Source organism: Ailuropoda melanoleuca, chromosome 2 (genome assembly GCF_002007445.2).
Source record: "Ailuropoda melanoleuca isolate Jingjing chromosome 2, ASM200744v2, whole genome shotgun sequence".
NCBI classification, from domain to species: Eukaryota; Metazoa; Chordata; class Mammalia; order Carnivora; family Ursidae; genus Ailuropoda; species Ailuropoda melanoleuca.
This window is the reverse complement of record NC_048219.1, coordinates 63,656,054-63,681,343: the sequence shown is the minus strand read 5'-3', so window position 1 is coordinate 63,681,343 and position 25,290 is coordinate 63,656,054. Positions and strand designations below refer to the sequence as shown.

Below are 25,290 nucleotides of genomic sequence, written 5' to 3'. Positions count from 1 at the left end.
CATTTTTATTTTTTAAATTTTTTAACAGAAAGAGACAGCCAGCGAGAGAGGGAACACAAGCAGGGAGAGTGGGAGAGGAAGAAGCAGGCTCCCAGCAGAGGAGCCCCCATAATGCCAGGATCACGCCCTGAGCTGAAGGCAGACGCTTAATGACTGAGCCACCCAGGCACCCCGACTTTTAATCATTTTTATAAAAACAAATCTTTATTGAACTCTGCAGTTGAGCTCTACAAGCCACTGGCAGCACTTCAGTCTTCACTGGTCCTTGGAGGCGAACATGACGAACAGGGGAAGAGATGCATCAGTAAGTACCCTGGTGGGAACACCATACAGAGGAATTCTGCGTGGGAGTGTTGGAGCCAACTCTCCAATGGTCAGTCACTGATGCAACTAAGTAACAATTTATATAAAAGTTCTGGGAAGGGGGGTATGGGGAAAGACACAACGTGCTAGGGAAAGATGTGGGTGTTCCTAATTCCACTTGATGAATTATACTAAGAATTCTGGATATTTGATTCCTCTCACTAGTTGAGACCAAAACGTCCTTGTCCTGTCATGGAAAACATTACCAAGATACAGGGTTAACAGATATGGGGAAACGAGGCTTGTGTGACAAACCCTGCCAGCACACAAGGTTCTACTTTTTACCCCCTGCAGTTAGAAGACTGGGACAGCGGAACAAGCTGTGTGTGTGTTCTGTGACAATTAGTAAGCGGTTTATAGTGAACCTAGCTTCAGAGGCAGCAATATTAGTGTGTAAAAGGAATTAAAATATGTATTTAGTTGCCATTAGGGGAGAAAGTAAATTTTCCTAAACCTTTTCTAACCCTGAGACGAATCTTCTCAGGCAGTACATGCAGTATACAGCAGCCATTATATACCCTGGACTAAGAATTTCTCAAAAAAAAAAAAATCCTTCCTGTCGGCAGAGGGAGCCAAAGCACGCACTATAACCACTGCCAAGCAAGCTGATCGCCCAGGGGCAGTTTTGAGTTTCCTGGACAGCAAAACCCTAAATTAAATACAACTTCATTTTGGGGTTTTAAAGTTCAAATCCATTATACACCTCTGGGAGGCTGCAGTAACACTTTTCATGTTTGTACAGAAGAATTTTTTTTTTTAAAGATTTTATTTGACAGAGAGACAGCCAGCGAGAGAGGGAACACAAGCAGCGGGACAGCCAGCCAGAGAGGGAACACAGGCAGCTGGGGGGTGGGGGTGTGGGAGAGGAAGAAACAGGCTCATAGTGGAGGAGCCTGATGTGGGGCTCGATCCCATAACGCCGGGATCACGCCCTGAGCCGAAGGCAGATGCCCAACGACTGAGCCACCCAGGCACCCCTGGAAGAATTATTTTTAAGTTACTATGTTGTTGTATTTGCAGTGCTTGGTAGCAGCTCCAGCCTGCCCCAGAGAGTCTAGAAATCGATGTGCTGTTATGTATTTTCACTAGCTTTGCTTTGCCTCAGAGGGAGAAGGTTGGAGTATTGGTTTAATTCAACTCAGTGCTTATTTAAGGATATACGTGAGCCTACTGTGGGATACAGAGTGAAAGTTTAAATCACAATCCAAAGAGACTTCAAATTTCTTGGGAGAAATACGACCAATGAAAATGAAGCAATAAGCGAGTAATGCAATACAGCATATGAAAGCCAATGGCGAAGTGTGATGGGCACTCCAACCAGTAGGTTTTTGAGTTTGCATTCCCAAGTAATAAGTATAAATGACTATATTCATCATAAGCACACCCCAAAAAGTTTTAAAAGCTTGAGATTTTTTACAAAACAAAGATGCTGAGATGTGGAGCAGACTCTGGAGTCAGACTCCTGGTGTGCACATCTTGGCTGGGATTCTTGCAAGACATGCTCAACTTTGTGGAGCCTTCTTTTCCTCATCTGAAAAAATCCCAAAATTGTGACGATTACAGGAGTTAATCCTTGCAAGGTTTTATCTCAAGCCTTGCACATCGTAAGTATGTAACAACTGTTTGCTTTTGTTAGCAAGCAACTCCCAGTAAAGACATCTGCACTCTGCAGGAACAAACCAAAGTTCAGATACAGCATCAGCTAAATTTGTTGCAACCCAAGACCCATTATCCATCTCCCTACCCAGCTCCCACTGGACTGTAGACATCATATATGTTACCAAACAACACCCAGCCTCTCAGACTGAAAACTGCAAACATTTACCTTCAGCTTCATGATTTCCTCACAGTTCTGTCCCAAGAAACTTGGGTGGATTCTTGTTTTCACGTGTGCGACTGCATAGTTTTCCAAAACAAGGATTTTTTTGCCAGACAAAAATCTCTCACCATTTAAATGATGGCCCTTCTCATCCTAAAAAATCTTAGCACCAAGTTATTAGCCAGACCAATAACCAAACTACATAGACGGCAAGATGGTAAGGAGGAAAGGAAATAAAATTTTCCAGGATGAAGAAAGCTAGACATTAAGATAGAAAAGAGGGACAAATCGGCCCTTATAGAAGTACTATTGGGAGTGAGGAGTTGAGTCAGGAGACGAGGCGGGACAGGTGGGATTGAAGCCACATGTGGCAAAGGCTCCCAGGGACGACTTAATTCAGGATGAGGAATGTGGATTTAATGCTGCGGGCATGGGGAGCTTCTAGTATCTTCCGCATGTGCTTTGGATGACCGTGCTTTAGAATGATTAACTTAGGGGGTGGCAGGCAGGCTGAGTGGGGTGGGGCCCAAGTGTCAGGGAGACCATCGAACTTCATTTGTGCTCGGTGTTTTCCTCGGCCGCTTCACCTCTTCAGCAAGCAGTGACTGAGGGCCTACCTGAGATACAAAGAAAACACATGTGAGCCTGGTTTACAGCCTAACAGAAATGATCACAGGCACACAAACACTGTGATGCAAGGTCAGGAGTTCTCCGAGTGAGTGCAGGCAGTCCGGGACTTCAGGGGGGAGAGAGGTTACAGTCGGAGGGGGGAATGAAGGAGGAAGGCTACATTTGAAAACTCTCTAACCTGGGGCCGACCTGTGCAAGGCTATTGGCGGGCATGAGCATAGGGCCTGGGGAATGTGAGGGAGAAGGCAGGACAGACAGGGCGCGCTAGGAAAAGCGCTAGAAAACGACGGAGGCTGAGCAATCCAGGGCATCGTGTGAAGAAGGGTCTGGCTAACCCGGCCTTGGCTGCGGTGCTAGCGCAGAAGGTGCTAGCGGAGAAGCCTGCGGTCAGGTCCTTGGTTCTGTGCCATCAGCCTGTTCTCGAGAGGACAAGAATCACAGCTGAGGAGAAATGGAACATGATCCAATCCCCAAAAGGGAGGGCTTGGGAAGAGCTGGTTCAAAGTCTCAGACTAGTAGGCTGGTGTGCAGAGACAAGGGTCCCGTCACAAAGGGAAACTGGGGTAGCAGCAGGTATAGTGTGTCTGCGGGGAGGCCGCACCACTTCTGGGCCTCAGCTGGGTTGACTGGGCGGCCAAACGGCTTCCCAGCAGAGCTCTGGGAAGGATGTAGGACCATCCTGTAGGGGGCAGTCACCATCTGCTGGCGAGATGGCCGGATAAAGGCCAAGCCTGACCAGTCTTGGGCCGGGCTCTGCACTGGTCTCTGGGGGCGCGAGACGCAGATGGCATCCTGGCTCCCATGTACCGTGCAATTGAGCAAAGTCAGACAGGAGAGTGTGAATGGATGCAGGAAATGGGCTTGACCTGGCAGGAGAGACAGATTGAGTCAGTGGGGCAAAGACTCTGAAGTGCTTCAAATGTGAGGCTGTAGGGCTTCTATCAGCCCACATCACTTTAAGAACATTCCTATACATTCTGTCTGGGGTGGGGGACTCCAGGGTTGGGGGTGAAGTGGTTTTGGAATATAGGTGAGTTTTGGTGGGGTGGAGTCCGGGGCTGACGACCAAGAAAGAATTCTTGAGGCGTCTCGATGCAAAATGGTGGTTTATTAAAGCACAGGGCCAGACTCGTGGGCAGAAAGAGCTATTGCCCCGGGTTGTTAGGGGTGGCTGATTATATACTATGGGGTTGGGGGAGGTAAGGAAAAAGGGAGATTTAGAAAGTACTTTCATATGTTAAAGACGACTCACAGGATACAGAGGCATTGCCATTAAGGTTGTTTTTCCTGTAGCAAGGCATTAGCATTAAGATGGCTGGGGGCTTCCTGGAAGAATGTCACACATGTCCCACCCAGGGGTGGGGGAAGGTTGCAGGGTGTCAGCTTATGCTTTGTCTTCAGCTACCTTTCTGGTCCCTCATCATCCCCCCCCCCCCCCACCATNTTTGACCCTTAAATCTTTAAGGTTGTTGAAGGTGGAAGGTCTCATCTTTTGTAATGTCTTCTTGCTGAATAGGGGCATAGAGATGTCCCTCCCTATGGGTTAATATTGGTCAGTTGGGGAACATACAGGGGAGTTATGAAAGGGGAGGCAGGTGAATCCAGCGCAGGTCAACATATATGAACGTCCTTGTGTAGAAAAACCGTCTCTTAGCTGGAGTTATGGCAGTGAGGGAGTCTTGACATGAGGCAGGGAGACACAGGAAATGACAGCAAAATAAGGTTAATATCAGAAAAAGTCAGAATAAAAGATCTTTGATAGTTGATCTTTGATAATTTTCTTTCAGTCCAGGAGTTTAAAGCAATCACTAAAGGAAAGAGATCATTTAAAGCATCAATTTGAGCATTCCTGTCAGGTAGAAACCCAGAAGTATTTTCGTGGTAATCTGAAATGTATACAAAGCCTTGTGCAACAGTTAAAACATCTAATGCCATTCTGTTTTGTAAAGCTGCTTTACATATTTGTATTACTTTGTATTTAATAGAGAAATGCTATTTATTCTGAGTGTCATTTAGGGCTCTGACCATGTACTTAAAGAGTTTCCATGTGCCAAACATTCTCCAGTCTCAGAGAGGTAACAAAGACAGATGCTAGGTGGTCATACCAATGAGACACAGAACATGTCCACCATGGTTTTAAATTTGGGAGGCTGGCTGGGTTGGTAATGGTTTTAATAACGCACCCGTGCATCCAGCAAAACCCAGAGTCCAGTGGCTTACCCAGCAAGGGGGAAGCTATGGACACAGGTTAGAGTCGCATAGCCATTGGGCACTAGCCAGGAGCCAGTCATATAATACTGGGCCTCCTTGAACTGCAGTCAGGATTTCAAAGGCTACTTAGTTTGAGGGCCATATGTGCAATAATTTCAGGCCCGTATTTGATAAGAGTTATAGCTTGATAATAATCCCCTTTTCTTCAAAATGCTCGATGGGCATGTTAAGACTAGAAAGGAATATTTGGAGTCAGTATATTTAAGGCTCTTGCCAATTGCAAAGCACGAGTGAGCGCTACAGCATACCCAGTTTTTCTTTTTTTTAATTCCCTTTTCCATGAAACCATTGCCATTAGTAAACCAACCGTCATTTGTATTTTCAATAAGGGCATCTTAAATCTGGTCAAATAGAATAAGCAAGATCAATAACCTCTGAACAGTTATGCTCTATAGAAGTACAATGGTCAGGTCCAGGCGTAAGAGTAGCTAGGTTTAAAGTTCGACAGGTTTCAAGTATAATTTCAGGCATATCTGTAAGTGTAGCCTGGTATTTAATAAGTCAGCGTCCCATCATCCATTGGTGGCTTCTGTCTTGGACCTGATGTGAAGTCATTACAGTCAGACTGTCCCATAGTGAGCTCTGAGGCTCCTTTTACCAGGAGGGCTGTTGTATGCTTGGCCAAAGCCTCTCCTCGTAATTGTACATCCATGGAGGTGGCTTCTGGGATAAATGTTAACTACACGGGATGAAGCCATTAAGAAGCCCTCTTTGAGGTCTAGCCTTACTACCTTAAAGTATCAATTAATAATGGCAAATGGGGAAGACTTGTTAAGAGATAAGGGCATCCCCAAGTCATCATCCAATCCAATCACAAGGAAAGTGGGGTCATCCATTATCTCCACAAGCCCATAGTTAACCCTATAGAGTGGGGTATGCTCTGGCTTTTAAGAACCAGTTTCATTAACCCAGCCACATAGAATTGGTCAGGGTGATAGTCGAGTTATGCAATTGTTGGGGAATCTATCCCATTTCCCAGTTGTTCAAATAATTATATGCCCATGGGGTCTGTTATTAGCCCCACAGAATAAAAAGCACGAAGATTATCTATGTGAGCCACTTTGTATAAATAGAAAAAGCTGTTTCTCTGAAGTTTACCTCAAGTAGTCTTGCTTAAGCAAACATTTAGGGACAATCAGGTCTAGAATTTAACATCCACAAAGATGAGTTATTTAAACATAATTTTTCTCTCTAAAGTAACCTTCATTTCCAGAGATAGCCAAATCAGGACTAAATTATTTGAAAAGCAAGTCCAGTTTTAACAAACTTGGCCTAACTATTTACATAAGCACAGCAAGAATAGTGACTGATCACATAGATCTTTTAGAATCTGCTTTGCTGGAGATTTAAAAGGAATCTCCAGGTTGAACTTTTAATAGCCTCTCCAGGCCAGAAGCCAAGCCATCTTGCCATCAGACGTGCCTGCAATACCTGTAGATTTGGGCGGATTCCTCTTCACAAGGTCCCACATATATCCTGAGGCTCCTGTGCCTGCCAGGAAGTGACATTCTTTACTCACCTGGTGAGGCTGCTGACTCTGTAAGCAAGGTATCAGGCCAACAGTTCCAAGGCGCTTTATTGCTCCAGGTTTCATAAAGTCAACCTTAGTTCCTTAAAGCTGTTTGGTCATATCTGAGTCTATACATGTCTCTTAAATATGACATTCCAGTCAAAGCCTGGGTAAAATAACCAATGTTTCCAATGGTGTCCTGTTACAAGGAGCATAGATTCTTAATGAACTTACGCAAATGATTATGACTGCCATGGAAGAAACAATACTTACTGAGACCTTTTTAATTTCAGAGGGTTCAGGTAGAGAGAAAAGTTAAATGCTTTAATTAGCTTTCTTATTATTATTTCTCTGTATCACTGATGTCTTAAGGAAGTTTCCTCGATCTGGAAGAGCAAACATTAGAGAACAAGCAATGTTTCAAACAAGTTACAACAGTATCATCTTTTAGTTCATTTAGTCCCATGTTACTAATTCTTGTTAAGTCTGAATGCAGCTTTAGTTTAGTTCTAGAAATTCTTACCCATTTCAGTTTTAGGATTCTATAAAGTCTAAAAGTAATTTATATGAATCTCCTTGAAGATGAAACTCATTTTACCAGAGAATAAGAACAATTATAAATGACAAAAACTCAGAATGGACGTGGTTAGAGATACAGCTGGCAAGGAAATCATATTACTTCTATGACCCGTAACACTGCCGACAGCCAGAATATCAAGTGATGATGACCTTATACTAATACATTAAACTTTCAGGAATTGCGCATTATCTCTAGAATAGTTATAGCATTTACCTAAAGGTAACCTAAGGCTTATCATTTGTTTAACAGTACTTCCGGAGTAACTTAGCATACCAAAGAAAAAGGCCTAATGAGTTAAAGAGACTTCACTTACAATTTAAATCTTGGGAAGTTTGTTATAACCTTAGAAAAGTTTAAAGCACATACATGCCTGAATAGGACTACAGAATACAAAACCCTATTTTTATTTCACCAACGTGACAATAAGATTTGAAAGGCAAATATGTAGGGTTCTACAGCTGTTAGCAGAACTTAGCTCCCTTAATACTGAGAAGTTTTAGCCATGTGATCGAAGACCTGATAATGACAAAACATAGAAACTGGTTTTCTGGACAAAGAAAACAACTGTTTACATTTCTTTTTAAGAGCAGGTAAATTAATTCAAGAAAACTTTGTCTTTTTGAACAGAAGCAAACTTATATATCTTATACCACTGTACTTTAAAAACACATTGATTTCAATCTTAGTCCGTCCCGACCACACCTAAAATTCCTTTCCAAGGATTTCCCTTCACAAACATCTACAACTTTATTTTGCATTCAGATTTTATTCCATGCCGTCTTTCCAAACAACCATCTTATTTAGGACAAAGTTACCTTCTTTTACCTTCAACAAAAATCTTCTACTTTTCTACATAGAGTTGTTTCTCTTATTTCCATCAGTCTTCATTACATTTAGTAGAAATTTGCATTCTTTGGAAACCTTAGTCTCCAGTGAAGATTAAGTAGTAACCAACTGTGAATTGTTTTTTTTTAATTAATTTTTTTTTAAAGATTTTATTCATTTATTTGACAGAGAGAGACAGTCAGCGAGAGAGGGAACACAAGCAGGGGGAGTGGGAGAGGAAGAAGCCCGCTCCTAGCGGAGAAGCCTGATGTGGGGCTCGATCCCAGAACGCTGGGATCACACCCTGAGCCAAAGGCAGATGCTTAACCGCTGTGCCCACCCAGGCGCCCCCAACTGTGAATTGTTAAAACAAAGCCTTTAGATGGCAAATTTATGAATCAATTAAGCACAAAACATGTTTACCAACAGATTTAAATATCCTTAGTTTTTTTTGCAGTAAGTAGTCAAAAGCACACACCTACATCCAGTAATCATTGACTCAATACTGTATCCCATTTGGAAAAGACCTGTATGTCCCAGTTATCACCCAAGCAAAACTTTAAAGATTCAGGTTACCAAAGACTTTGAAAGCTGTTTTAACAATTACCCATGAGAACTCTGAGACAATTAACCATCATTGTAGTCATCTTTTTACTAACAACGCGCAACAGAGGTAACATTAGTTTGACCTTCAGTAAACCTCAACAGAATAAAAGTTTCACGTTTAGGCCTGATAACTTTAAAGACATGTCTATCTTAATTAAACCGACCAACTTAGATACTGAATTATGTTCCACCTGGATCCTCCCCATCGTCAATTTTTACCTGAGACACTGGTGGGGAATCTGGAGTGGTTGGTGTTAAGTCCACAGGGTGCTCTTCTTGCTCCTCGATGGTGAGAGGAGGAGGAGGAGCCATGATGCCCGAGGCACTGAGGATGGTACAGAAGCCAGTTGTGCAGGCCACACCCCAGGTGGTGCAGAAGGAAGGAGGAGGGGGAGACAGAGGAGACAAAGTGCCCCCAGAAGGCAGAGAAGGGGTTCCCGGTTTTTGAGCCCATCAGCTCCAACAGAGGAGCAGACGCCGTGTTTTCCCGCCAACAAGCGGGGAGAGGCAGTCCATGTCTGGCCAGAGCAGACAGGGAATTTCCCCGAAACAAAGTTTTGGCAGCTGCTTGGGAATGAATATTCAAAGTCCCCGTCCTGATGTAGACTAACGACAGATGGCTCCAGTTATAGCCACTAACCTGGGGAGTGAGTGAGGGAGAAGCCCCCACATCTGTTAGAAGAAGCAGTGAGAGAAGAGAGTCAAGAGTCCCCTTTGTCTGGGGTGGCCTGTGTTTCCCCCAGCAACCTACCAGGAGGAGGCCTACTTAAGTAACTACCATCCAACGTCAGGGGAGTTTACTAGCCAAATGTGTTCTGCAAGAGGCCACTGAGGTGCTGGTGTAGAGCAACGAAGGCCTAGGTACGCGCAATGAAGGTACCTTAGGTCCATTTGCCCCAGAAGACATCTAATGATGGATCCCACTGAGGCCATACAGTGTTACAGGAGACCAATACTTGCCTAAGTTTTGCAATCCAAATTTGTTTCCAGTGGGTTAAAAGGCATCCCAAGAGAGAATCCTTGGGGACTGAAGGAGCTCCCATCCTTGAAGAACCTGCCATTTTAAACCCATGGAGAACACTAGAAAAGCTCTGCAAGGGAATATTACCAAATTTTGTAGATTTAATAGTTAGTAGAGGACATTGATGGAAAACTAGTAAAGATAGAAATCCATCATGGTCTAAGCAACATTCCAATACACATGGTCCTTACAGCCAGCTTCCCCAGGAAACGGTCCCCGGTTGGGTTGTAATTCCATCGGATACTGTTCAGCCAGCTCCGAGTGGAGGTCTCGCAGAAGTGGCTAGACCAGGGATGTGGAGGGGATCACCTTAGATGGATCAGGAAGAAACCTCACACAAGGGTCTTAAGATTGGCAGCCGTGCTAGTCACTTAGGTGGCTGTCCCATGCCCAAGACAGATGACTTTGTATAATGACAGGAATAAAGAGAGGGCATCAGGTTTCTGGGCCTTATTACCATCCCGGCCAGGGTACTCACTTTCAGCCAGAAGGCCGACTTTCTCCTCTCCATAGAGTAGCCGTGGGCTAGAGGGTTGCAGCCTGAGCAATCGACATGTTAAGTGTTCCCGCAAGACCGTACTCCTTGAAGAGCCCCTGGAATGAGAGTAAAGGAAGCATAGAGAAACTACTCACCAATTTTGCACCGAAGCTCAGAGTCCAGATGTAAAGACTCAAAGCCCCATGTTCGGGCGCCATATGATGTGGTTTTGGAATATTGGTGAGGTTCAGCGGGATGGAATCCGGAGCCAACGACCAAGAAAGAATTCTTGAGGCGTCTCTGGTGCAAAGTAGTGGTTTATTAAAGCAGGGGAACAGAACCTGTGCGCAGAGAGAGCTGCTGCCCCGGGTGGTGAGAGGAGGCTGATTATATACTTTGGGATTGGGGGAGGTAAGGAAAAAGGGAGGTTAAGAAAGTACTTTCATGTGTTAAATTTAGAAGAATCCCTCTAGCGAGGCATTAGCATTAAGATGGGCGGGGGCTTCCTGGAAGAATGTCACAGATGTCCCACCCAAGGGGGGGGTAGGGGGAGGTTGCCGGGTGTCATCTTAGTCTTTGTCTTCAGCCTGCCTTCTGTTCCCTCATCATTAGCACAATGCCCTGTACACAGTGGGCACTCCATAAATGCTTCCAGAACAACCATGTGGAAGTAGGAGTTGTCCTGTAGTGTCCTAATTCTGCTTTCAGTGACCCAGTTTGGGGGAGCAGGTCTTGAACCTCCCCCCATCTCTTCCTTCCAAGTTCTCAACAAACAAAGGCATTTCCCCACTCGTGGGCACAACAATGCAAAACCATCTACTAAAGTTTAACTAATTTTAATCCTTCGGCAGTTGAGAGTAATAATGAAGTGATAAATCATGCCAGGCCCCATTCTGAGGTCTCCATGGGTATGCGGACGGGCCTCATCCTTACAACAACTCTGCAAGGGGCATTGCCCCCGTCCGGATGGGAAGGCAAACACGAGGAGAGCAGCAGGACTGGGCCAGGCCCCTGTCCCCAGATTCACGGTTACTCTGCACTGTAGCCGCTGCTCCTTGGAAAGGAATCAGGAGGGAACCAGCAACTGGAGACAGGCTTGTTAGACCGGGGGTCCTGAAATCCTGCCACACGCTAGAATCTGACGCCCAGGATGCTCCTGAGACCAAGGAAGGCAGAGTTTCTGGGGCTGGGGCCCGGGCATCCATCGATTCTCATTTGTAGCCAAGTTTAAGAACAAATGCTTTCTGCCCATTCCTACTACAGCAGTGACCGTGGCCTAGGAGCGTCAGCAGAGCCCGTGTGCCAGACAGACAAGCAGGCTCTGGGACCTCCCCCAGACCAGACCTGCTGGATTCAGAATCTGTAGTTGTTTTTTGGTTTTTTTTTTTTCCTTCAGGGAGGGTGGAGTGTCGGGTTTTTTTAGGGAGGGAAATAGGGCTCGCGGGGTGCAATTCATGGCTTGGGGTACGTGTGGGGGAGCTGGTGGCGCAGGGAGAGGCTGAGCTGGAGTGCACTGAGCTGGAATCTGCGTTTTAATAAGGTCTGCCAAGTGATTCATTTGCATTAAAATTTGAGAAGCGCTAGCTTGGGATTTAGGCGTTCACACTCTTGTTAGTCCACTTCACGGCTTCCGGCTTCCATTATCAGCATTAATTTAAATCCTTGAGCAGATCTCAAAACTACATCAAAAAGCTCAGAATCGGGGTGCCTGGCTGGCTCCATCGGTGGAGCATGACTCTTGATCTTGGGGTTGTGATTTGGGCTCCCTGTGGGGTATAGAGATTACTTAAAAATAAAATCTTAAAAACAAAACTCAGAATCAATCTGATTTATTGGCCCAAGACATTAGCTCAAAGGAAATTATGCCCTTTTACTTCCCACAGTGTGGGGAATTGAGGAAAAAAAGATATATTGCTAATGATATCCCGCAGAACCTAGGTTGGGTCCCTTCTCGAACAGGCAGAAAAATCCCTCCAGGCTGCCTTTCTCCTGAGTTAGATGGAGGGACAGGGCTTAGGACCTCAGGTCCTTCAGGATGGCACCTGGGCCCTCAAGATGAGTTGAGAAGGAAATCCATTCAGCCAGAGGTGTCCAAGCTTTTAGGGCCTCAGCCGTTTCCCCATGGTGTGTCTGTCATAGACCCACAAATGACACCAACAACCCTTTGTCTCAGTGGAGGTCTTGTTATTTGTCCACCAGATTTCTGAATCTAATTAGAAACATTGCCCATTTTTTAGCTATTTCATTTATTTGTCATTGTTTTAAAGATTGATTGATTTTAGAGAGAGAGAGTGCACACACATGGTGGAGGGGAGGTGGAGAGGGCTGAAGGAGAGAGAGAATCTCAAGCAGACTCCCTGCTGAGAGTGGAGCCCAACGTGGTGCTTGAGTTCATGACCCTAAGATCATGACCCTGAGAGCATGACTTGGGCCAAAACCAAGAGTCAAACACTTAACTGATTGAGGCACTCAGGAGCCCAATTTTCATTGCTTTAAAATGCCATTTACTTCACCTTGTCTCCACCAAGTTCTCAAAATTGCTTCGCAGGGTGTGTAAGAATAAAATTTTTGTAGGCAGGGGTAGTTTTCCAATCCTCACCCACCCCCACCCTGTGATGGTATAATCTCATCATTAAACCGGAGACCCTCTTGGTAGGACAGCCTGGCTCATCTCTGGAGGTCAGTGGGAGGGGGAGGGAGAAATTCTGAGAAGTGTGACTGAGTGAGGCAGCATGGTTTAGCCGGCTTTGAGGCAGTTTATGACCCTAGGAAATTACCTCTCTGAATTTTCACACCTCAAAAATGGAGAAGATAATTTCTGTTTTACAAGATTGTCATGGGAATTAACTGAGTTTCTAACATACACTGACATGACAGTAAGGGATATAATAGTTGTCTGTTGCTGCATTAACATATCACCCCAGACCTTAGCAGCATAAAACAATAAGAATTTATTACCTCACAGTTTCTGTGGGTCAGGGAGCATATGCTGAGTGGTTCACACTCACGGTCTCTTGTGAGGTTGTTTAGGGTTGTGATTATCTGAAGGTTTGACTGGGGCTGGAGGATCTGCTTCCAAGATGACCACTCCCATGGCTGGTGGCAGCAGGCCTCAGATCCTTGACCTCTACACAGGCTGCATCCCCCAGAGGGAGTAATCTAAGGGAGAGAGAGAGCAAGGCAGAAACCACTTGTCTTTTATGACCTGGTCTCAGGTCATTCCTGACCATCACTCTATTGTATTCTATTGGTCACACAGACCAACTCTAATACAGTGTGGTAGGAGACCACACAGTAATGTGAATACCAGGAGGTAGGAATATTGGGGTCCATCTTGGAAGTTGGTCTCCCCGGCATCTATAACATTAGTTCCTGCCCCTTTTTAAAGATTTTTTAATTTAATTTTATTTATTTGACAGAGATAGAGACAGCCAGCGAGAGAGGGAACACAAGCAGGGGGAGAGGGAGAAGCAGGCTCATAGAGGAGGAGCCTGACGTGGGGCTCGATCCCATAACGCCGGGATCACGCCCTGAGCCAAAGGCAGACGCTTAACCGCTGTGCCACCCAGGCGCCCCTTTTTAACATGACAGCTATATTCTTGCTCCTCTATTTCAATCAACAAAGACTCTGAAAAGGAAGACAGTTGAAATGATTCACCTTTGTTCTTCTCACACTAAATTACTTTGAGCTGGAAGTTTCCACCCTCACATCAGATTTGCAGTCGACTCAGAAATTTGGGACTAGATTCATTATATCTCCCAGTTCACCTGAAGGACATAGAGGTCCACTGGGATGTTCCTTGTTTTACTATTCTTTGGTCCTTGCACACTTTCCCCTAGAAATGATTCATTCTATGAATTTTATTATATTCTCAAGATGTCTAAAGTAGTCTCAAGTAGTAGCAAATATGCTGGCTGAGTTCCCCTCCTTGTTCTGGAATATTTGCTCTTGAATACAAATGATTTACTCTTGGATCCCTGACACTGTGATTATAAAACTGTGAATTCATTTGTATAGTTGTGGAGTCATCATGACTTTTTTTCTCTGCTCTCCAGTAGCAGACTTGAAATTCCCAGAAAGGAAAGGGCTAATAAATATCAAGTTCTTCAACACTAGCAAAGAGGAAGCACAAAGAGATATAAAAAGAAGGGCAGCTCTTCCCCTCTGTTTTTCTGGGTAATCCTACTTGGTTGCTAAGGGTTTGTCATTTTTAAGCCTGTGGTAAACAATAATGATAAATACAAAGACCTCCGGGGTATTGTCATGGCAGATTCTGTGCTAGCGCCTTGAACATGACTCATGTAGGTGTTCAACAAATGGATGCATGGATGATGGATGAATTCTTCTGGTGCAATATGCCCAGGGCTGATACCCCACTGGTAGTGCCTGTGTGGAGTAAGGGCCAGGGTCCATTCCCATTGGTCAAGCCTCCATTCAGCTGGGCTGACACACATACTACACTGGTCATTACCGATAGCGCCAATGTGGCTCCATGTTGCAAACTGGGTTACAAAGAAATGTTTAGAACCCAAATGATACGGCTGACGCATCGGACTGGTTAGAGCCTGATTCTGGGAATCTGGAAGGAGCAGGACCTGATAGTCTCAGGGTTGCAATAAGATGAATCTTGGAGCAGGTGTCAGAATTCGAAGTAGATCAAACTGCGAATGAATGAAGATAGCTGTCACATAAATCTGGGGGCAAAACCTGGGAGCAACTGAGGAGTACAAATGGAGGAGAGACAAGGAACAAGGGCTAGGTGAGCAGAGGCTCACTGCAGTTGACACGAATGGAAAAAAGAGCAAGAGGGAAAAGTAAATTAAGTTCAGCTGTAAGTGACAGAAAAGCAAAGCAATAGAGACTTAAATGAACTAGAACTTGATTTAGTTGTAGGTAATAAAGAGAGCTGTCCACAGCTGGGATGGCAGTTTGGGGATCACCAGGGATCCAGATGACTTTTCTCTTGTTGCTTCATCATCCTTAACATGTGACTTCCACCTCATGGTCGAAGGTGGTAGTTCAGACTCTGGCCTTTACATCTACAGTTCAGTCAGGCGTACCGGGGAAGGAATGAGGTGAGCCTGACCTGTCCCTTTGAGATGGGGTTTCTCAGTCTTGGTACTACTGGCATCCAGTATTTCATTATTGGAGGGACTGTCCTGTGCATTGTGGGATGTTTAGCGGCATCGTTGGCCTCTACCCGTGAGATGCCAGTGTTAACTTCCTCCTTCTCAGGTGGGACAAACACAAGTGTCACTAGACATTGCCAAATGTCCCCTGGGGGCACAGTCTCTCCCCCTGGAGAACCACTGCTTTCAGTTGACTTTCCGAGACTGCACCTGATCCCTCTGCTTACGTGCCATTGATGAGAATTTAGTCACAGAGGCAGCTCAGCGACAAGGAGCTGGGAAATGCAGTCTTTATTCCAGGCAGTCACGTGCCAGCTAAAACTCAGGAGTTGTAATAGAAGGAAGGAGAGACAAGAGATATGGGAGGTAATACAAGTGTGAGGACTCAGACAAACGTTAGCTATTTTGTTCCAGATCCCAGCTCCTACCTCCTGGCTAAGGATGGAACAGCCTTAAGTAGGAGGATGTGTGGTCCCACCTACAGCCAATGGCATCCTGGATCTAGGCGGCGGACACTCTCCTCCCAGAGCTGAGCCTCCTGCTGAAAGACGAACACTGGGTTCTCTTACTGTCTTTCAACAAGTCACCTTTGCTCAGGGTAGGAGCGTGTTATAAGACAGTGTTTCCTAGTCACTCCTCTGCCCCCCCCCACCCCACTCTCCTCTCTCCCTTTCTTCCCTTTAGATGTGCTTATAAGAGGCTCAGAGCCAGCCTGGAGTGTAAGTCACTCAACCTCTCTGGCTTCAGTGTTCTCATCTGTAAAACAAGGGGCCGACCAGAGGACTCCCAGAGTCCTCCCTGGCTCTGAAATGCTTTGATTCTCTGAAGTCCCCAAGACCGCAGGGAGTAGCAGAGGAAGCCCCTCTCTGATGAGTAGCATCAAGACAGCCCCTGGCTGGGTCTCTGTGTGCCAGACTTCCCTGCTGCGTCACGTCCCAGCCTGGCAGATGTCACTTAGATTCCCCCCAAATGGCTCCAGAGAGGCCTGCTTTGGATCCCTGGCACACTTGTCTTGCGAAATCTGACCCAATCAAATCCTGCCATATGGGCTCATTACAAACGTCCTTGCGTCAGTCAGATGGATGCGGTGCTTCCTGGGCTCCCAGCGGAAGGTCGAAATGGCTCTCATGGTTAGCACAGCCGGCCTTGAGCTGTGGTTTTGCTTCACTTGTCATATCTCCACGTCCTGTTTAAATTGTGTTTCTCTAGTTAAAGTGTTTTCCTTTCTTTATTTAATAAACACTTCTGGAGCACCTGTTACTCTGTGGGGCCCCAGGAATACAAAAAACAATGGAGACCCTCCCTTTCCGGAGCTGGCCCTGAACGTGGCCTTTCCGCGTGTTCCCTGATGTTTTCCTACCTGACTCTGCAGCCTGTTTTCCTCCTGGCTGCGTGTTCTGCTCGCGGTCCTCCCGCCTGGCACACTGTCTCTTTCCCTGTGGAGGTTTTGCTCCTGCACCTGCTCAGTGTGCAGGACTGGGACCCCACCCCTGTCTCTCTCTCTCTCACACACACACACACACCCCTCCCTCCCCTCTTCCGTCCTTCCTTCCCTTCCTTCCTTCCTTCCATCACCCAATTCAGCTTATGTTTACTGAGCTCCTTCTATGTTTCCAGAGTTAGAGAATTTTCTTTCTTTTTGGAAGCTTTGAAAAATGAATCCAGCCAAAACCCAGCAATGGTTCCACTGGGCTGGAACTGTGGTCAGGGGCGCTGAGGAAGGCTGGCACATGGGCAAAGAAGGGCGGAGACAGGCTTCTGGCTGGATCCCAAAGTAGCTACAGATTTAGAGGGGGCCGGTTGCTGAGCTGCCCAGAACAGAAATGGGGCAAAGAGAGTCAAACAAGCCCCCTCGTGTTGCGTGCCCCTGAATGACTCTCCTTGGCTCCCAGCAGAAGTGCCTGGCCAGTGGCTGCTGAGGCCAAAGCCTGGGCCCTGGGAAAGAAGGGAGGCTCTGCTCAGGGGAGAGAAGAGGGCCATCCTGAATCTCCACCAGAAGGGGAGGGCAGAGAACACAGAAAGGCAGGGAGCGGGGATTGTTTGATTTCCACAAAAGAAGTATTACCTTCTCCTGCTGGATGACCTCTGGCTCTTTCTCTTAAGAGACCTTGACCTTGGTTGCTTTTCTCTACACGGGGGAGGAGCTTAAACCTGCAAAATGCCTTACCTCCCTGCAGGTGGGAAGAATAGGCCAACGAAGGCCGCTACTTAGCTCCTGAAAGCTGAGCGGAGTGGGCCGGGCAGGACGAGATCTGGAGGCCGGGCTGCCTGCGGTGAGTGTGTGGGTGGGTGGGTGTGCGCACACGCGTGTGCATGTGTAGCGTGCGCGCTGGCGGAGCTGCCAGCTAAGGTGGAGGCCGGTAGCGATGGCCCTGGAAATGAAGACTGTAGCCCTGAGGTTGGCTTGGGGACATACATTTAGCACTCAGGTATTTTATCTTGTATTACTGGGTGGGGTGGGGTGTGCACGGGCTCCCCACGGGCCCTGGGTGTTGAAATATTGTCATCCACGTATAGGTCACCCAGGAATCCGTCCCAGAGCTGACTGAAGCCGCTGCGGGGTCTCGGTAGCTGTGAGTTGGGACGGGCTGGAGAGGTGAGGGAGGGAGGAGGAGGACCCGAGCGGACTCAGGCGTGTGGCTCCCAGGGCGCCTGTCACAGAGGCCGCCCCCACCCGGCGGCGCTCCCCTGGCAAGGACTGCGCCTCGGGCGCCTGCGCACGCGGAGCCACCGGCCAGCCGGGGAGGCTACCTTCAATCCGGGTTAGGTGCCTTTTTTTGATGAGACAGAAGAAACGAGGAGGAGGAAAGGCCCCGGCGGACAGCTTTGGGCTTACAGAGGGCACACGCACGCACACACACGCACGCACACAAGTGTCATCTGAGGAATAGGAAGGGAAGACAAAGAGGTTAGTGTGGCGGGAAGGCTGGGAGGAATAAAGCCAGGAAGCAGCGTAGGAGGGAAAGAGGGCCACCGAGAGAGGCAGAGGGCCCTTGCCTGGAGGAGGCAGAGGAACAGAGGCGCGAGGGGCGGAGCGTGGAAGCACGCGGGCGAGAGCAAGGGGGGCCGCCGCGGGAAGGAAGAGCGGCCGGCTCCGGGCGGGGTTTCTCCCCCCGAGGCGGCCTGGGAGTACCGCCCCGCCCTCTCAGACGAAATGCCCTGCGCGGGAGAGAGCGCAGCCCCGTAGCCGCCGCCGGCCCGCCCGCCATGCCCGAGCCCCGGCTCCGGGCCCGGCCACGAGCACAACCGCCTTGCGTCCCTTCCCGGAGACAGGCGCGGCGGCACCGGGAATTCTGAGGGGGAGTGTGGCAGAAGGTTATCTCCGTCCAGACTATTTTATTCTTTGGGAGTCCTCAACAGACTGGCGAGGACAGTTCCCAGGGCTGGCGCGGGGCACTTTAGGCAGGGAGTACGCAGGGGCCAGGGCTGCAGGTGGCCGGGCCGTGTGCGCCGGGCCTGGGGTGATGGCCCAGGGGTCATTTGTTCATTCGACAAACATTTGTTGAATCTGAGAACAGAGCAAACAAGACAAAGTCTCTGTCTCTTGGATTCTAGTTTCCGTTCTGGATTACATTCCAGTCAAAGGTGAGAGACAAGTGAACAGTAGGAGGGCTCTGTAGGTATGGGAAGCAAACTCCTCGGTTCTTTTGGTCATCTTCACTCCACTTCACTTCACTCACTTCACACCTTCACTAGAACCAGGTCTTCCCCACTTCAGTGGCAACAGGCCGGAGCAGAAACCCAGTCAGTCCTTTTGTAGGTCACTGCTAATAACTTGATTTTGTAAACCCTTTTTGTATTTTTCTTTTCAAGATAGTCTCACCTTTCAGGGGTGAAGAAGAAAGGCTCCTGAGAGTGGACGCCTCCAGAAAGAGAAACAGCTGCCTCCCAACTGGTGTTCCTTCCGCCGCTGCCTTTCCCTCACTCATCCTGTACTCCTCGAGGCAGCCCTATAACATGCTAATGTCCTGTGACTTCTAAGAAATAGAAAGCCCTGACTCAGCTGGCATAGCCAAAAGATGCCAATTGTCTCACCCAACAAGGAAGCTGGGCAAGGTGGCCCCCAATAGGCAAATTCAGTGTCTCCAGCCTGGAAGCCCCGCACTTCCTTCCTCTGCTCAGCCATTCCCAGGCTGGCTCCCTTCGGGGTGCACAAGGGTTGCTGCATGCAGACCCTCAACACCCAGTGGCAGGAGGCTGTGTGTCTGTCACTGGGAGGAAAGCCTTCCCAGGGCCCCCCCAGGACTTGCCCTCGGGACTTGTGGGTCTCCTCCTAAATCACTGGCAAGGAACTGGCATTTCCATGGTTATCTCTGAGAAGCACAGGACCATGTGGGGAGTCAGTATTCTGACCAAAGAAAGGGGTTCTGTTAGTTAAGAGTGTGAGTGGAGACTGACATGTAGGTCACCACAGGTATGACTTCCTCCTGCTTTCAGGAGAAAACTCAGACTCTGTAGCTGGACATCAAAGGTGCTTCCTGAGCTGGTGCCTGCCTACTCCTTTAGTCTGATCTTTGTCAAAGCCCAACTGCCTTTCTCAAGCTCCATCAAAGCATGGTGATGATCCGAACCCTCTCGGTTCTTTGGTGACTCATTGCCTTTGCCCGGACCGTCCCTGGCTCTTCCCCCCTCGTTCTCCCAGCCAACCCTCCCCCAAACCACCCTGGTCAAGCACACATATCCCTACAAGCCTTCCTTGGCTCCCGCCTCAGGTTGAGTTAGAAGCTGCTCCTTTGCAAGTGGCTTAGTTCCAGCAGTCGGGTATGAATTGGTTACTCATCCAAAACGGACATGTACAAAACAACCTAACATACACTGATAATACCTAATATCTAACAACCACTTAGCCCTCACTGTGTACCACGCACTGTTTTAAGTGCTTAAGTTCATTTGATCATTTAATCATCACAGCATCTTATGGGTCTGTGTTCCAAGGTCATCGTAGCATGTTATTAAAAAACCACAGTTTTGGGGTGCCTGGGTGGCTCAGTCGGTTAAGTGTCCAACTCTTGATTTCAGCTCAGGTCATGATCTCAGGGTCATGAGATTGAGCCCCGTGATGGGCTCCACGCTGGGTGCGCATGCGTTCTCTCTCTCAACCCCATAAAAACAGCAGTTCCTCACCCACCCATTTTGTTCCCATCCATAGCGCTTCTCACTCTCCGACATAACTGTATGTTTACTTCATTACTTGTCTGCGTCTCTCCGCTAGAGTGTAAGCCTCCTAATGGTGAGCGCTTGTTTTATGCCCAGCACCTAGGACGATGCCTGGCACATAATAGGTCCTCAAGAAATAGTTGTTGAACGATTGATAGTACTGTTATCCCTCTTTTACAGTGAGGACACAGGGGCCAGGTAAGCAGCTTGCTCAGATCATAGCTAGGAAGTGGCAGAATTGGGATTCAAACCCAGACAATTTGGCTCTAGAGACACATAACTCTAAGAGTAGACTGTGAGCCCAGGTACACAGCCTCACCAGTCAAGACCTCCTGAGTTACCATCAAGTCATAGCAGGGATTTCTATTATCAGGATGGTGTTGCTTTAACAGCATGTGAAGGGACCAGGAAAACAGATGTGGAATGATCTGGAAGGTATTGCCTTCCTAGGTTCAGGACAAACTAGTTTTATTATTTTAACTTCTTTTTGGTTTCTTAATGTACTGTTTGCTCACCTGCCCCTCAAGGCGGTTTCAGGACTTAGTAAAATACAAGTTACTACCTGTTTGTATAAGTATAGCTGGGATAGTTTGGGGGATTTTATTTTGTTCTCTCTTCATTTTTGTGGCATTCCTGACTATTTTGGCCCTAGCTGCAGTGGTGGTTTTGACATTGTCAATCAGGAACTCAGCTGGCAACAGCTTAAATGCTGTCAGTATTACCATCAATCACTTGTTTAAACAGTTTGAATTTCTAAAGGATTTTATGAATTACCAATTAAAACAAAACTGGAAATTGCAGCATAGTTTCAAACTATTGCTTGGGGCATATGGTCAAGAGAAAACATGAACTCTATTGTCCTGTTAATTCCTGAGAAGTTACATTATGATGATAGAATAAAGTAGGTCATGGTGGGCTTCCACTGCAGCAAATTTTTTTTATGTGCCTAGTATCAGCCAGGTGTGGTCCTGGGCTCTGGGTGTAAAGTGATGAACAAGACGGCATAGTCCTCCCCCTCATGGAATTTTGTAGTGTACTTTCCCAAATAGCATTCAGCCCTTTGCAGAGCAGGATGACCTAATTATTCACCCACTTGTTCTTTGAGATGTAATGATGCTTTTGTGAATGCCACATTCTTCCCCAGCATCTTTTGCATATGGAGCATACACACAAATGAGGAAGCAGGGCAGGTGTGAACAGACCAGTATAAACAGGCCCTGACCATGGTGGATGCTTAATCTGCACTCTGTCCTAACCCGCCCCGATCCAATTGGAGAAAAGCATGTTTGCTCCCTAGTCAACCACTGCAAAATTACATTGTAAAGTGACTCCTTATTCATGTTTCTGGCCCCAACATTTTCCCTATGCACCTGTTTGCATATAGGGCATCTTTACGTAAATGGTACGTGGCCCTTTCCATGCTTGATTTAATTTTTCCTGAGAAGCAGCCTCTGAGGCAGATGGGTCAGCCAATGGTACCTCTCCTGTACATGAGAGGTGATTTTCCTTCTGATGGGGGGGGGCTGGGCAGGCTGGCCTTCCCTTCTGCTGGGGCTGCTTCCCTGCCCACCAGTGTCTTCTGGCCTGACCTCCCACAGCCTAACCCGGGCACCAGCTTTACCAAGTGAAATTCCCCTGTAAGTCAGCCTACACTGAGCGTTTGTCTGTGTGACACTCATTCCTCTGAGCAGGCTCAGAACTCCGTTCATTGACTCTCTGGTTCCCAAGAATCCTAAGACCCCCCCGACCATGAAGAGCCCACAGATGGTCCAGAGAATAGCTCAAGTTTCCTACTGCATGCAGATGCCTCTGCTCCAGAGAATAAATTTAAGTAAGAAAAGAAACAACTAATTGATTCCATGCCGAGAAATATTTCTCTCCTCTCTCTCTTTCTTGATCTACTTATTTTCATAATTCTCCTTCTCTGAGCTTCTCCTTGGGGCCTACGAAATGAATCTCTGGTGGCCTGGGAGAAGACTCAATAAAAATAAAGCCCTAACAAGGAGGCTCTGGGCCACGTGGGAGGTACTAAGTGTGGCTCTGCTTCACATGGGACACGAGAGGCCTGCCTCAGGAAGCACGGGGATCTCATTTGCAATGTAATTGCTGCTCTGCTTTTCTCCATTACCCCATAAACTCTCAGCTCTGTGGGGCTAATGTTCATCCTTCTGTGTAGTCCCAGCGCAAAGCCTGGAATACAGTTGGTGCTCAATAAATATTTCTTGAAAGTAGGAAAGAAGGCAGGCAGTCAGGAGGGAATGTGTGTGGGGTTACCTAAGCTTCTCAGAAGGACCCAACGAAAATATGGAGCGAGACCTAAGGTCTGGGTAAGAACAGAGTTTGCACAATTCCCCAGGGTTAGCGCAGCTGAAAGCCTAAAGTCTATGGTGATGAGAGGACAGGTTTGCTGGGTTTAATGAGGGTGGGAGGGCGCCTGCTCCAGCGGCCATGAAAAGGAAACGCTCACAGCTCCCCCAGGCTGAGAGCAGCAGTGTGGCAGCAGCCAGTGGATGTGGCTGTAAGGGCTGGCGCACAGACCAGCAGGGACCCCTGGGCGGACCCGCGGCACAGGAACACTGAAGCCCAGGCCTCCCAAGTTCACAACACGATTCGTGGGAACCTGTTGTTCATGGAAGCCTCAGGTAAGGAGGCAGCTCTGCCTTGGCAGCTGCAGACGAGACCCTCTGGGGGCTTTGCAGGCAGTGGATGTGAGTCTGGAAGAGCAGCTTTGGCACTCAAGGACCTCCTGGCTGGGCCTATGGAGGAGTACTAACAGCCAGTATAGACGTTAGCATGTGACCACATTTAGGGACCCTTCATACTCAACCCCCTTGTAAGTGAAGCAGGGCAGGGACCGTCACCCTCTTTTTACAGATGAGGAAAACGAAGTTCAATGAGGCTGAATAACTTTCCCAAGCTCTCACAACCCATAAAGTGTCAGCATCTGTATTTCAGGGCTTCTGGCCTCTTGTCAATCCTACTTGCAGAGGCATAGCAGCTGCGCTGTTGGAAATAGCCAGCAGAGGGCAGCCTTCACAAAGAAGCGGTGTCTCGCCCTTCCAGAGCTCAGAGCCGGCATTACTGAGGCCGGATCCCCTGCCCTGGTGAGCGACACTGAGAAGGGGCGGAGCGTGACCTGGGTGGCTCAGTGGGTTAACCGTCCGACTCTGCGTCCCAGCTCAGGTCTTGATCTCAGGGTTCTCCACACTGGGAGTGGAGCCTGCTTAAAATAATAACAATAATAATAATAATAATAATAATAAAATGTAAGAGTCAAAGAGCTCAGAATGGCAGAGGAACCATTCCAAATTTAAAAAGACTAAATGGACATGACAACCAATTGTAATGGGTGACTGATTCTGACAGGTTTCTGGGCTGGGGAAAAAATAGATGTAAAGGACATTTTTGGGGACAACTGATGAAATTTGTTTTAGATAATAGTATTCTATCAACATTAAATTTCCTAAAGTTGACAATTGTACTGTTTATATGAGAATATTATTTTATTATTTTTTATTATGCTAGCCACCATACAGTACATCCCCGGTTTCCGATGTAAAGTTCGATGATTCATTAGTTGCATATAACACCCAGTGCACCATGCAATATGTGCCCTCGTTACTACCCATCACCGGTTTATGCCATTCCCCCACCCCCCTCCCCTCTGTGGCCCTCGGTCTATGAGAATGTTCTTATTCTAGGAAATAGTTAAGGGTGAAGGAGCACAATATATCTAACTTGCTTTTGAAGTTAAGAAAAAAAGAGGGGTGCCTGGGTGGCTTAGTTGGTAGAGCGTCAGTCAGACTTTTGGTTTCACCTCAGGTCATGATCCCAGGGTCTTGATCTCAGGGTCGTGAGATCGAACCCCTCGTTGGGCTCAGTGCTGGCCGTGGAGTCTGCTTGTCTTTCTCCCTCCCTCTCTGCCCCTCTCCCCCCACTTTGGCGTGCTCGCTCGCTCTGTTTCTCAAATAAATAAATAATAAAATCTTTTAAAAAAAAAACCAATAACACAGTGAAAGAGCAAAATGTAAGTGATGGGTGAGTCTGGGTAAAGGGTACATGGTATTTTCTTATACTGTATTTGTAATTTTTCTGTAACTTTGAAATTATATCCAAATAAAAAGTTACCACGAAAGGAGAGATTGGGCCATGTGGTAGCCACGCCTGATTCCAGGCAGAGAGGTGTCTGTCCTCAGGAAAAATGGCTTCAGCCTCTTTGGAGCCCCTGTCTTGCCCCGGGCTGACCACAGTAGCTGCACACAAAGTTGACCTGAAAACAGAATTGCCTGAGGTAAAAGTTGGCCTTGGCTGTGAATGTTCTGAGAAAGAGTGAATGTAATCGCTGCCTGTATGTGGAGGAGGAACAGCCACATACAGGAAAAGCTGAAGGCAGAATGGGCTGCACATGTCAGTAGGGCCTGAGGACACAGGGAGCATTCCCGGGCCTGTGGAATACAGAAGAGGCCCGTGTTTGGGGGCAGGTGGAACCTACAGCCTTGTTGGGCAATCCTTCCAGAAGGTAAGACTTCTAGAATCTGAATGATCAGGGAATACATTAACAGTAAACAGATTCTATAAGGAGCAGCCATAAAAAAGGATGTTGGCTAGAAAAAAAAACTGGGAAGGGTATAGACCGACGTGTGTTAGAGTCACCTGGAGGGGTCCCTCTCCCACCCCCCAAACCCCCCAGAATTCTGATTCACTTAGGCCTGGGATGGGGATGGAGAATTTACTTTGCTAAGGGAGCATCAGGTGCTGCCAGTCTGAACCACATGCTGAGTTCAAGGACGTAGCAGATTGTGTCCAGCCCACCTTACAGTCGTCACCTGTGAGGGAGACCTGTGGGAGCCACAGCTGAGTGTTCTAACAGGTCCGGCGGCAACCGGGGTCACCTCTAGCT

At 47.4% G+C, this 25,290-nt stretch overlaps 1 long non-coding RNA gene across 1 annotated transcript; it reads left to right on the top strand.

The window, feature by feature from the left end:
- Window positions 1-86: 86 nt before the first annotated feature.
- LOC117801013 lies at window positions 87-23,951 on the top strand. Its single transcript, XR_004623313.1, has 4 exons — window positions 87-304; window positions 15,648-15,831; window positions 17,411-17,506; window positions 19,047-23,951. It is a non-coding gene; the product is annotated as an uncharacterized LOC117801013 (long non-coding RNA).
- Window positions 23,952-25,290: the final 1,339 nt, after the last annotated feature.